General features: G+C 42.3%; 2 protein-coding genes and 1 long non-coding RNA gene across 7 annotated transcripts in view; 2 read left to right on the forward strand and 1 right to left on the reverse strand.

Annotated features, from left to right (window-relative positions):
• LOC115179515 (zinc finger protein OZF) overlaps positions 1-14,282 on the forward strand; it is a 919,448-nt gene that overhangs the window by 732,134 nt on the left and 173,032 nt on the right. The window lies entirely within an intron of this gene.
• The window catches only part of LOC115179539 (gastrula zinc finger protein XlCGF17.1-like), a 558,171-nt gene that overhangs the window by 424,619 nt on the left and 119,270 nt on the right, over positions 1-14,282 (forward strand). The gene's annotated exons all lie outside the window — the stretch shown is intronic.
• On the reverse strand, positions 8,551-10,588 carry LOC115179559 (uncharacterized). The gene is made up of 3 exons (XR_003872938.1): positions 10,421-10,588; positions 10,214-10,295; positions 8,551-8,640 (listed from the first exon to the last, which is right to left on the reverse strand). It is a non-coding gene; the product is annotated as an uncharacterized LOC115179559 (long non-coding RNA).

Here is a 14,282-nt window from a genome sequence, read left to right on the forward strand (position 1 = left end):
CAGAAAGTCTCTGAGGTCACCATGTCCTTAGTAGTTGTAGTAGGCTTCTTTGTTCTGAAAGTGTTCGTTAGAATGGATACATCCGAGTACCACACAGTGGTGAGAGGGAAATGTTCTTCCCCTCTCGTCTTCGTTAGACTGGATCCTTCAAAAAGGTACATGAGGTGGTTCTCGATCGAATTTACATGACTAAAGTACTTAAACAGCTGCAGACTGAATGTTCCGATGCAGTCTTTATGTTTTTAACTCGAGAGTTTGAGGGTCTTACCATTTCTAATGTATTCAGCTCGCACTGCACATATTCTGGTAGTCTAACCATTCGTGACGTCCGGCTTACCGTCTGCCTACTTTGTCTGTTGTAGTTTTAAACCATTTGTCAGCCGTGTAGCCACCGCTCCACGCTGTCTGATCTGGTAGTTTTAAACCATTTTACATGTCAGTAGCAACCCATCAATGTACTGGTCTAATATGTTAATTCTAAAGCAAATCTTTTTAAGCACTCATCTTGGAGGGCGGTTCCATCACATTGCCACAATGTCTGAGCTCACGTGGGCGTGGTTACTGACTTGGCAAAAGTCTATATGAAAAAAAATGATCTCATTTAGAAGGCTAAAATCACATTTCATCTTTTCACAAATAGTTTCATTTAATCATATAAGTATTACAACATTTAGATGTAACTCTGACATATACATTGTGAAAGCTCTTAAAGTTACAATGTTTCCGTTCTAACGTCTTTAATGATATCACAAATCAACAACTGATTTGACATGATTGTTCTTTAAGTCCCTCCCGAACATTTCCCACATTATTTACATAATAAATATTGTTTCAATGTCCAACATTTTGATGTTAAAGTTTTGGGGCAGTCTCTCTCTACACACAAAGGATTTTTGACTTCTCCATACTGCAGTGCACAAGAGAGAGTTCCTGCAAGGTATTTACGACCGTCATAAAACTAGCCAACTTCCCCCCCTTCCTCTCTGGTGGGAGGGGAGGGGGGGCTCTCTTTGATCCTCACCCAGGAGGGAAAGTCATGACACACATGTATCTACGGGGAAGGATGCCCAGCCACAGAGGACGGTGATTTTCACTAAGGAGGAGGAGGAGGCCATGCTGACAGAGATGCATGCTGGACATTTCGGAGTGAAGCGCATGATTGCCAAAACCAACCTACGCTTCTTCTGGCGTGGGATTGTCAAGGATGTGGACAGCTGAGCAAGTGAAATAACCTTTTGTTTATAAATCACATGCTTTTATATTTGAAAATATTATGATTTCGATGAATGTCATAGAGCAAACACAGTGTTTCAATTTGTAATTTTGTGCTTATAGGTCAGTACCTGTCTAGCCTGCCAGAAGTTTGAGAGGGTGAAGACTGTGGCGCCGGAGTTGAAGCCCATCAAAGTTGTTTCATCATGGCACATGATCGGTAAGTGTGTCACGATTCAAATTTTGCATTGATAAGTTGTTTTTTAAATGGTTGCTTTATTTGACCACAGCAGACTTCAATATGATCAAATGTTTGTGTCAGTATCCATACAAATATGAAAACTGCATACTGTATGACACAGATACGGGTAAGAATAAAGTAACCTAACATTTTAAATGTTAGGGGTGGACCTCATCGGACCCTTCACGAAATCCAGGAATGGCAACCGCTGTTGTCTGACGGCAAACGATTATTACACCAAGTGGGTGGAGGCAATACCCATTAAGGTCAGTAATGCTTAACTCTAAATTCCCTCCTGTAACCCATTAAAAAGTGTGCTTGGAATCAAAAAAGCAATTTTCATGTTGTATAATACCCATCAAGGACAAGACTGGCGAGGCCACCTCCAAGGCGATGATGGACATCTTCAACACCCACGGTGCTCCTGAGGTCATCTTGAAACAGTCTTACTCTCTGCAGAGATGAGCAACCCTCCATGGCACGATACCATCAGAAATCCATGAGAAAACATATTTTCTCTTGTTTTCAGGCTGTGCACCTGGCACCATTTCCCAGTCCCGATTCCAGTCCCTGTCCTGGGTCCAGGCCCTGTCCTGGGTCCAGGCCTCGCAAGGTGTCCACACCCTACACAACAGAGGTCAGTATCCACTGCTTCTGTTGGAAATATGTGAGAGAAGGTAAGGGGGTGGCCCGGTGCAGGAGATGCGGCAAGTATTTTAACGTGTGTTGTTTGTCTCATGTCGTCAATGTGCGGGAATTTGTCTGTCCATCGTGTCCATTGTCCGTCATCTGTTTTGTCTGATGTTTTCCCCACCATTGTTTTCACTGCTTGGCCGGCTCCCCGCCTCAAGACAGTAGGTATTTTACTACATTGCATCTTGTTGTATAATGTATGTTATGGTAAATAACCTTAATAACCTGTTGTAATATTGTTTTAAATTTTATAAAGATGTGTTTTCTTGCAGATATTGGCAATGAAGTTGGTAAGTTGTTTGGTAAGTATAAAGCATATGTATCTGTAAATATTTGTATATTTTTCCATTTGTTTGCTGGTAAATATTTGAAATTTGCTCAAATTGGATGTAAATGTAAACATTTGCATATTAAATGTATTCATTGCAAGTAAAATGTTCAATTGACCAGTTCCTTACTGGTCCTTAACCCCTTCTTCCTAACCATTAATCTTTGGTGTCCAATTCCAAATCAAATTTTAGGCCAGGACTGGTATGGAATTGGACATTGGTTTCTAGTTAGTGTTTGTATATCTGGAGGTTGTAGATTTGTTGAGTCATCACCACATTGCTACACCTATCCAAGCCCCATTAGGTAAAACACTACAAAGATAGAGTAGGGGGCTAAAGGCCTTAATTAAACTGGATAAAACATTTTTTTTTTATCCTTCTCTCGGCCTGGTGAGAGGGCTTCCAACTAAACCAGGCCCCTGTTATTGAACCCCTGACTGAGACTGGCTGCCTGTCGAGGACAAGTGACAGGAAGAATTAGCCACAGCACCTGATCAAGCATCTCTTGCTTCTGCCTCCTTCCTCATTTTTTAACTCTTTCTCTCCTCTCCCTCCAGATGAAATTCTGCATCTAGTGACTTCTGATTTCCCAACAATCTGCCCACTCATCTCATCCCCTCCATCTCATTACATAATTTAAAGCTACTGTTATTGTCATGTCATTATCTGCTAATAAAGTTTGCGAGCCATATCATACTGGGCATATAATATGTGAGATACACAGATGAAGTAAAAACTACTAGCACTGCAAACACTCAGAACAAAGAGAGCAGCAGTGCCTGGACTTCGCAGTCTCCCTCTTCAAATCCCCCTTCCGAGACTGCCTATTGAGAACAAGTGACAGGCAGAACCTCCCAACCACAGAGCACCCACCTCTTTATTCCACACACCAGAATTAAGTATTTCTGTTTGCCATGTGTGTACAAAAAATAATCTGTGAAAATAAATGAATAACAACTGTACCAAAAAACAATCAGAGTTTATATATTACAATCTTAAATATTGCCAGGTGTCCTTTGATGTTATTTATTTGTTACACATTATTCATTGTTGTATGCTAGGACCTACAATAGATACATACATATATATATATTCAACCACAAGGGCTAGGTTAAAATAACAGTTAAAATAAAACAGGACAGCCAGACAAGCCCGTTTATGAATCAAATGGAAATTAGCTGACTTCGTGATCTATAAGTTAAGACACTTTAATGTGTCAAGCAGATTACATGTGTTCTTTGCCATTTCCAAAATGTAGCAACATTTAAGACATGGATTTCATGTTGTAATGTTAACAAGGTACCAAAAAGTAGTACCAATTCATGTTTGTATTTTATTAGCTAAACAAAACTTTTAAACAGTGAAATTGTCGGGGAAATCGGCCTTGTTTGCATAGCGAGGATGAAAAGAACGTAATTTAGGCTGTAATGATCTCCAAAATTCTAATCATTAGGTCATCACACCATTGGTATAGCAACGGACGCTAATAGTTTATCGAATCCCATTGTGACGTAGAGGGGGACATTATTTGGCATGAAATGCCCAATGTGTGCCATGAAAACAAACCATCACACAACCACCACCAGCCTGCAATGCTGACACACAGCATGAATGCATGTACTCATGTTTTTTTCCATACCCTAGTCCTCCCATCAGCATGAAACAGCAGGATCAGGGATTCATCAGACCAGGCAATGTTGTTCAAATTCTCCAGTGTCCAGTGTTTTCATTCCCTAGCCCACCACTTCTTGTTTTCTGCTGAAAGCTAATGGGGATCCATAATAAATAAACAGCATCAAGGATTATATCTTTCACCTGGGTTCACCTGGTCAGTCTGTCATGGAAAGAGCAGGTGTCCTTAATGTTTTGTACACTCAGTGTATGTTGTGTCTACCAGCTCATTCCCACAGAAAACTGCAGAGGGAAGCAGTACCACCCAGTCAACCATCAGAATCCACTGTGAGACGTGTCACAGAGGATATTCAACCCCAAGGGCAAATCCAAGATCATCTCAATATCTTTACAGTAGAAGCTAACAAAACACACCAAAACTGACCAGGACCACACTGATCACTAAAGTAAAGAGAGGCTAACATTCTATAAACACTCAATTCCCTCTGCACAGTTCTCTCACAGTGAGAAACAATAGGATTTCAATAGTGTTCTATGCTTTCTTCATTTGATCCAATTCAACATTGCCAATTATTTTATGATAATTAAGTGGAGTGTCTAATCTTAGCTGGTCTGAGAGAACTGATGAGGCTTCTCTCCTTTATGTATACTTTGGTGTCTTTTTAAATTGCTCTGTTGAGAGAATCTCTTCTCACAGTCAGTGCAGTGATAAGGCTTTTCTCCAGTGTGTATCCGTTGGTGTATTTTAACATTACCCAATCGGGAGAAACTCTTGCTGCAGTAAGAGCAGAAGTAAGGTTTCTCTCCTGTGTGTGATCTCTGATTACCTTTTAGCTCCGCTGATGATTTAAAACATTTTCCATCGTCAGAGTAGAAGGAAGGCTTCTCCCCTTTATGTATACCTCGGTGTCTTTTTAAGTGGCTCGGTTGAGAGAAACTCTTCCTACAGTCAGAGCAGGAGTAAGGCTTCTCTCCTGTGTGTGTTCTCTGATGAACTTTTAGCTCAGTTGATGTTGTGAAGCATTTTACACAATAAAAGCAGGAGTAAGGCTTCTGTCCTGTATGTTTACGTTCATGTATTTTTAACTGGCCCAGTTGAGAGAAACTCTTTCCACAGTAAGAGCAGGAGTAAGGTTTCTCTCCTGTGTGTGTTCTCTGATGACCTTTTAGCTCAGCTGTTGTTTTAAAACATTTTCCACAGTCAGAGCAGATGTACGGCTTCTCTCCTGTATGTACACGTTCATGTAGTTTTATGTGGTCCAGTCGAGAGAAACTCAACCCACAGTCAGAGCATAAGTAAGGCTTCTCTCCTGTATGTGTTCTCTGATGAACTTTTAGATCAGTTGATGTTGTGAAGCATTTTATACAATTAAAGCAGGGGTAAGGTTTCTCTCCTGTATGCATACGTTCATGTATTTTTAAGTGGCCCAGTCGAGAGAAACTCACGCCACAGTCAGAGCATAAGTAAGGCTTCTCCCCTGTGTGTGTTCTCTGGTGAAGTTTTAGCTCAGCTGTTGTTTTAAAGCATTTTCCACAGTCAGAGCAGTAGTAAGGCTTCTCTCCTGTATGTATACGTTCATGTGTGTTTAAGTTATCCAATCGGGAGAAACTCTTCCCACAGTCAGAGCAGGAGTAAGGCTTCTCTCTTGTGTGCGTTCTCTGATGAACTTTTAGCTTAGTTGATGTTGTGAAGCTCTTCCCACAGTCAGTGCAGGAATACAGATTCTTTCCTGTGTGTATTTTTAGGTGTATTTTTAGCTTTGATAGAAATGGCAAAATCTCCTCACAATGTGGGCAATGGTGAAACCTCTTAGCTCTGTGATCTTCCTGCTGCTCTCTGGATGTAGAGAATGTCTCAACACGGTCTCCTGTGTGAACAACATCAGAAGAACCAGTCAGTTGGTGTGATATACATGTCAATCAAATGTATTTTATGAAGCCCTTCTTACATCAGCAGTTGTCACAAAGTGCTTTTCAGAAACCCAGCCTAAAACACCAAAGAGTAAGCAATGCAGATGTAGAAGCACAGTGGCTAGGAAAATCTCCCTAGAAAGCAGGAACCTAGGAAGAAACGTAGAGAGTAACCAGGCTCAAGGGGATGGCCAGTCCTCTTCCTACTGTAATTGGTGACATGTATCCATATCAGTAGGCTGTACAACACAAAAAGAGAATACAACTATTCTAAAAGGGGGTACGAGTCAAAAACTAAAAAGGTACAAAAGGAGTGAAACTTATGAGCCATTTCATCCTCCACCACCATCACAAGGGTTAGTCACTACAGACTCATTCTACAGCAACTTTTCATGCACAGAGGGAAGTTGGGACGAACAACAAACTTAGAAAGAATTTGTGCTTACCATGAGAAACAGATTTCCCAATCTTCTCCTCCTCTTCTTCATCTTTAATGTTGACATTCAGCTCCAGTGTTTGACTGCAGTCTTCCAGCTTCACTGATGCCATCTCTGGATCCTGCAGTGCAAACTGGGCTCCACTGTCACAATCAGGACCCAGTGACTGTAGGTTTGGACTCAGTGTGGAAGGAGAGAGGCAGGCTGGGTCTGTCCTCACTGTTGATGTAGTAATAAAGAGAAACGGACACAAAGTTATTGTCTTGACAGTTCTGGCACTTTCTTTATTCTCTAAAAATATTTTATATTTCTTCCTGATTAATTATCTAAGTCGTCTGCTGGCTGCACCGGGTAACAGTGTATTCGGAAAGTATTCAGATCCCTTGACTTTTTCCACATGTTGTTGCATTACAAGGTTTTTCTAAAATGATTCAAATGTTTTTCCCCCTCATCAAGCTACACACAATACCCCATAATGACAAAGTAAAACAGTATTTTTTCATGTTTGCAAATAAAAAAAAAAACTGAAATATCACATTTACATAAGTATTCAGACCCTTTACTCAGTACTTTATTGAAGCCCCTTTGGCAGTGAGTACAGCCTTGAGTCTTCTTGGGTATGACGCTACAAACTTGGCACACCTGTATTTGGGGAGATTCTCCCATTCTTCTCTGCAGATCCTCTCAAGCTCTGTCAGGTTGGATGGGAGCGTCGCTGCACAGCTATTTTCAGGACTCTCCAGAGAACTTTGAACGGGTTCAAGACCGGTCTCTGGTTGGGCCACTCAAGGACATTGAGAATTGTCCTGAAGCCACTCCTGCGTTGTCTTGCCTGTGTGCTTAGTGTCATTGTCCTGTTGGATTTGTGAACCTCCGCCCCAGTCGGAGGTCCTGAGCACTCTGGAGCAGGTTTTCATCAAGGATCTATCTGTGCTTTCTCTGTTCATCTTTCCCCTCGATCCTGACAAGTCTTCAAGGCCCTGCCGCTGAAAAACATCCCCACAGCATGATGCTGCCACCACCATACTTCCCCGTAGGGATAGTGCCAGGTTTCCCCCAGACATCACGCTTGGCATTCGGGCCAAAGAGTTCAATCTTGATTTCATCCAACCAGAGAATCTTGTTTCTCATTGTCAGAGTCCTTTAGGTGCCTTTTGGCAAACTCCAAGTGGGCTTTCACGTGCCTTTTACTGAGGAGTGGCTTCCGTCTGGCCACTACCATAAAGGCCTAATTGGTGGAGTAATGCAGAGATGGTTGTCCTTCTGGAAGGTTCTCCCATCTCCGCAGAGGAACTCTGGAGCTCTGTCAGAGTGACCATCAGGTTCTTGGTCACCTCCCTGACTAAGGCCCTTCTCCCCAGCTTGTTCAGTTTGGCTGGCCGGCCAGCTATTGGAAGAGTCTTGGTAGTTCCAAACTTCTTCCATTAGAGAATGATGGAGAGGACACTGTGTTCTTGGGGACCTTCAAAGCTGCAGAAATGTTTTGGTACCCTTCCCCAGATCTGTGCCTCGACACAATCCTGTCACAGAGGTCTACAGACAATTCCTTCGACCTCATGGCTTGGTTTTTGCACTCACATGCACTGTCAACTGTGGGACCTTACATAGACAGGTGTTTGCCTTTCCAAATCATGTCCAATTCATTGAATTTACCACAGATTAACTCCAAGTTATATAAACATCTCAAGGATGATCAATGGAAACATTATATGGAAAAAGTCATGGGATCTGAATACTTTCTGAATGCTCTGTACATCATCCACTCACTATCACAAGAGTTAATAATGACAGACTCATTTCATAGAACAATACTGGTGTCAAACCATGCAAGTCTCAGTAGCATGAAATAACATTACATTCTCATTGAAACAGTTCTACTGCAACTTTCATTCACAGTGGGAAGTTGGAACGAATAACAAACTTAGATAGGGACATCTGTTTCTCATGGTAAGAGCAGATTCTATCTTCTCCTCCTCTTCTTCATCATCTTTAATGTTGACATTCAGCTCCAGTGTTTGACTGCAGTCTTCCAGCTTCACTGATGCCATCTCTGGATCCTGCAGTGCAAACTGGGCTCCACTGTCACAATCAGGACCCAGTGACTGTAGGTTTGGACTCAGTGTGGAAGGAGAGAGGCAGGCTGGGTTTGTCCTCACTGTTGATGTTACCGGCCTCAGACTTAATTCTAGTTGGGCAGTAGTATTAAAGAGAAACAGACACAAAAGTTAGTCTTGAAAGTTCTGGCATTTTCTTTATTTTCTAAAAATATATTATATTTCTTCTTGTTCAATTATCCAAGTCAGTGTTTGACTTGTTTTGACTTGAAATAGGTGCCAGTACTGTTTATATTTATGTGCAGGAGCTCCACAATACTGTTGAGCTAATATTCTATAAGAGGAACATGAGCTCAAACAGTAGAAATTTGAGGTGACGGTTCTCAGCTCCAGTGAGCTCCTGTACAAGTCAAGCACTGATCTCATTTCAATGGATCAGGTAGCTAAGCATTGGCAACAAAACACTAATTAATTCACATTAGACACAAAGTACATGCTTTAAATTAGGCAATGCAACTTAAGTGCACTTAATCTATAGTAGATATACTGAATTTACATACATGCATAAATGACAAAAACCATGTATTACAAGGTTGCAGCTTGTTTGTATTATGTACTATTTTCCTGAATAACCTTGTCTTCAAAATATTGTTACAAAACCAATAGCATTTCCGTTCACACCATACTATACTCCCGGGGAAGGACTGCCCATTCCATGATCTCGCCATCACGGTTGACAACTCCATTGTGTCCTCCTCCCAGAGTGCTAAGAGCCTTGGCGTGACCCTGGACAACACCCTGTCGTTCTCCGCTAACATCAAGGTGGTGACCCGATCCTGTAGGTTCATGCTCTACAACATTCGCAGAGTACGACCCTGCCTCACACAGGAAGCGGCGCAGGTCCTAATCCAGGCACTTGTCATCTCCCGTCTGGATTACTGCAACTCGCTGTTGGTGGGGCTCCCTGCCTGTGCCATTAAACCCCTACAACTCATCCAGAACGCCGCAGCCCGTCTGGTGTTCAACCTTCCCAAGTTCTCTCACGTCACCCCGCTCCTCCGCACACTCCACTGGCTTCCAGTTGAAGCTCGCATCTGCTACAAGACCATGGTGCTTGCCTACGGAGCTGTGAGGGGAACGGCACCTCCGTACCTTCAGGCTCTGATCAGTCCCTACACCCAAAGAAGGGCACTGCGTTCATCCACCTCTGGCCTGCTCGCCTCCCTACCTCTGCGGAAGCACAGTTCCCGCTCAGCCCAGTCAAAACTGTTCACTGCTCTGGCACCCCAATGGTGGAACAAGCTCCCTCACGACGCCAGGACAGCAGAGTCCATCACCACCTTCCGGGGACACCTGAAACCCCACCTCTTTAAGGAATACCTGGGATAGGATAAAGTAATCCTTCTAATCCCCCCCAAAAAAGATATAGAGCTAAATGACGTAAATGTAAATACTAACATTTATAAAGATTGAAACAACTGAATGTATCTGAATATTACTACACGTCGAAAACGGATAATTACTTTCAGCTTCAAAACAGTGCAACCGTCAAATTGTCTCTCTCTGCTGCACCCTCACTGCCTGAAGTCCGTTTACGCAGACCGAGTGGGCGCCGCCATTGTTCCAACTCGTGAATTTTACACAAAACCAATAATGCAAAACGAACTCAGAAATATCAAATAAATGTACTCTTTATGAAATTACCTTGAGAAAAGTATGTACATCCTCTCAGACAAACCAAGTCTCTAGTTATGTAACTTGTCAAGTAGTTATCACGTTCTTCATTCTGTTTGACACAAAAATAACACATCAAACCTTAACCAAACGTGATATTACCTTAATAGATTTGTTACCTAGCATGGTATGACATGTTCTTTCGATATTATAAAGTTTAAACATTCTATTACATACCTGTAGTAATAAATAGAAACGGACACAAGGGTTATCTTCTTGACTGCACGCTTTCTTTAGTCTGAAGAATGGTGCGCTTCTGTCCGGAACTTCCTGTTCCCCCACTAACACCGTCCGTACGTTCCGGGATCCTTGGGGCGGCCCAACCCCATTACATGAGAAGGGGGTTGGTGCCACCGACTCCTCCTCCTCCGGGACATATGATCGTAAAAAAAGCCGTGCGTGAAACATGTAACGTAACCGTAAAAAGGAAATCGGTAAACGTCCTATGTTACGACAATGAATGAACATTTACACTTAAATGTTTACTTTACGTCTCCCTTTACTCGGTTACAGATCTTTTTTATATGTACAAACGTCTGTCTGGAATGTGACATCTGCAAAGCCGAATGTAGCTAGTCAATCAAGCAACTCTGCCCAGACGTTAGAGTTGTTTTGCAGCTTCCGGTTTCATTTCCAAAATAAAAGTCTAGATCTTGTTTTAGAACGACATTGTACCAGTCGATGGCGTAGTATAGGCTTGGGCCTTCAGCAAATGACTTCTGTGAGAATTATATAATAAAGACACAGAAGAGCATTGTCTAGAAAAACCGTTTGAGCTGCAAAACAGAAAGTAAATATGATTTAGGCTAGGCCTATTCCACTATCTAAATATGCCATGGTGTTGTGTGTTATTTAATGGCCATATAATTGCATAATTTATTTTTATAGCCATGTGGGGCTAATGAATCATGTAACCTTATGAATCACATTATTTCTACTATTTGGGAGCACGGACTTATATTAGGCATTTTGATTGTTTGAGTGCGAATTCCACTCTGTATGGAGGCTCGTTATAGTAATTTGCGTTGCACAACCCCATCACGTAGAGGCTATATCCATATCAATAAATGAGACAAAACAAAATATTGATTAAGTCTTGGCTACAGTGGCGATTTTAGCATGTAAATCTTGGTGGGGCAAAAAAATAAATAAATTGGGATGCATGCCAACAAGTTTAAATGTTTTTGAGCAGCCTACGTGAGAAAAAGAGATACCATTGAATATATGCTACGTTACCCAAAGGCCCTTTGCACATGGTGTTAAGATTGCATGTGAGTGTCAATGATTTTAGGACATGGATATTATCGAAACTCCTCCAAGAGCCTTGGTCAGGGAGGTGACCAAGAACCCAATGGTCACTCTGACATAGCTCCAGAGTTCCTCTGTGGCGATGGGGGAACCTTCCAGAAGGACAACAATCTCTACAGAACTCTACCAATCAGGCATATATGGTAGAGTGGCCAGACGGAAGCCACTCCTCGGTAAAAGGCATATAACAACATGCTTGGAGTTTGCCAAAAGACACCGAAAGGACTCTCGGACCATGAGAAACAAGATTTTCTGGTCTGATGAAACCAAGATTGAACTCTTTGGCCTGAATCTCAAGTGTCACGTCTGGAGGAAACCTGGCACCATCCCTACGGTGAAGCATGGTGGTGGCAGCATCATGCTGTGGGGATTTTTTTCCACATCAGGGACTGGAAGACTAGTCAGGATCGAGGCAAAGATGAACGGAGCAAAGTACAGAGATCCTTGATGAAAACCTGATCCTGTGCGCTCAAGACCTCATACTGGGGCGAAGGTTCACCTTCCAACAGGACAACAACCCTAAGCACACAGCCAAGAGAACGCAGGAGTGGCTTCGGGACAAGTCTCTGAATGTCCTTGAGTGGCCCAGCCAGAGCCCAGACTTGAACCCGATCGAACATCTTTGGAGAGACCTGAAAACAGATGTGCAGTGAGAAGAATGGGAGAAACTCCCCAAATACAGTTATGACAAGCTGTAGTGTCATACCCAAGAAGACTCGAGGCTGTAATCGCTGCCAAAGGTGCTTCAACAAAGTACTGAGTAAAGGGAATGAATACTTGATTTAAATTGATCAGTTTTTATTTTTTATTACATTTAGAATATGCATATTGTCATAAAATCTAGCGGTCAAACAGGGAAATGGTTCCAATCATTTTTCCTTTTCATTCATTTTTCCCATAGAGGGTTTTAGAAACACGTAAAATAAGGGCTATGTTTCATGTAGGCTTACCTGTCATGATGTTTTGATAACCTTGTAAATCTCTCTCGGACAAGGTGACTTTTTTATTAATATTTGGCTATTTCCTCTCAGACATCAGACATCATGCAAAACAACAAATCACTACAACCTCCTGCATGTCATCTCCAGCTGACGACTTTGCTAACAGGTGTTGTGTCAATTTAAAACTTGCACAAGGCGGTTCACAAAATTGTCTATTTAAATAAATGTAGCGTATTTATTAATGACTAAATTTAGCTAACATAGTTAACCCAGAGATCCTTACCGTTGCCCAGATTCGGCAGTCTTATTCAGATCATCATGGCATTTGTAGATCTGAGGTGTCAGGTGAGAGAAAGGCAGATTGAGGTTGCCAGGGTTACAGTAGTACAGAAAGTGTAGTATGGTGAAGCAGTGAAGAGAGTGATAGAGGAATATGGGTACAGGGTGAGGGATCCCGAGAGGATTCCTGTGAGTAGGCAGACCAAGAGAGAGAGATGGGAAGAATATGTGCTTCAGCAAGATGGGCTTTTTAGCATTTATAGCTATGGTTGTCAATTGTACTGCAGAAATTGTAGACAAATTTGTTTACATCCCTTTTAGTGAGCTTTTCTCCTTTGCCAAGATAATCCATCCACCTGACAGGTGTGGCATATCAAGAAGCTGATTAAATAGCATGATCATCATTACACAGGTGCAGGACAAGAGTAGCTGAGTAGGCGCTGCCTTGGCAGCAGCTAATGAGGATCTCTATTAAATACAAAAATGCCACTCTCAAATGTGCTGTTTTGTCACAACACAATGCCACAGGTGTCTCAAGTTTTGAGGGCGCATGCAATTGGCAAGCTGACTGCAGGAACATCCATCAGAGCTGTTGCCAGAGAATTTAATATGAATTTCTCTACCATAAACTGCCTACAACATTGTTTTAGAGAATTTGTCAGTATGCCCAACCAGCCTCACATCTGCAGACTGTCGTGAATGGCGTTGTGTGGGCGTGTGGTTTGCTGATGTCAGTGTTGTGAACATAGTGCCCCGTGGTGATATCGGGGTTATGGTATGGGCAGGCATAAGCTGCAGACAACCAACACAACTGCATTTTATCGATGGCAATTTGAAAGCACAGAGATACCATGAAAGATCCTGAGGCCCATTGTCCTGCAATTCATCTGCCGCCATCACCTCATGTTTCAGCATGACAATACACAGCCCCATGTCGCAAGGATCTGTACACAATTGAAAATGTCCCAATTCTTCCATGGCCTGCATACTCAGACATGTCACCCTTTGAGCATGTTTGGGATCGACATGTACGACAGCTTGTTCCAGTTCCCTCCTATATCCAGGAATTTTGCACAGCCATTGAAGAGGAGTGGGACAACATTCTACAGGCCACAATCAACATCCTCACAAATTCTATGCAAAGGAGATGGGTCCCGGAATAGGCAGGGGCAGCTACCCACTTCTCAAGTGCTTACTGTGTAAATTGGGAGGTGCTGGAACCAAAAGTGAGCCCAAGAGGTGGTGACCTGGGGGTCTCTGAGGTACCAGAACACATTAAATAAAATACCTTTATAATAAAGCATTGGTTGCATTATCATGGCTTTAGTGTACTGGCATAGAGCAGTGGTGTGGCTCCGCTTGCAGAAGTTGCACACATGGAGTACATTTATTGTAGCCTGGAGTCCGGGAAAAATGTGGCCTTTTGTAAATGGATTTCATGCAGTTCTACATAATTTTAGATGACTGGAGACTTTCGCAGAATATTTTTTAATACCTCACAAATGACCAAA

This window comes from Salmo trutta, chromosome 39 (assembly GCF_901001165.1).
Source record: "Salmo trutta chromosome 39, fSalTru1.1, whole genome shotgun sequence".
Lineage (NCBI taxonomy): Eukaryota > Metazoa > Chordata > Actinopteri > Salmoniformes > Salmonidae > Salmo > Salmo trutta.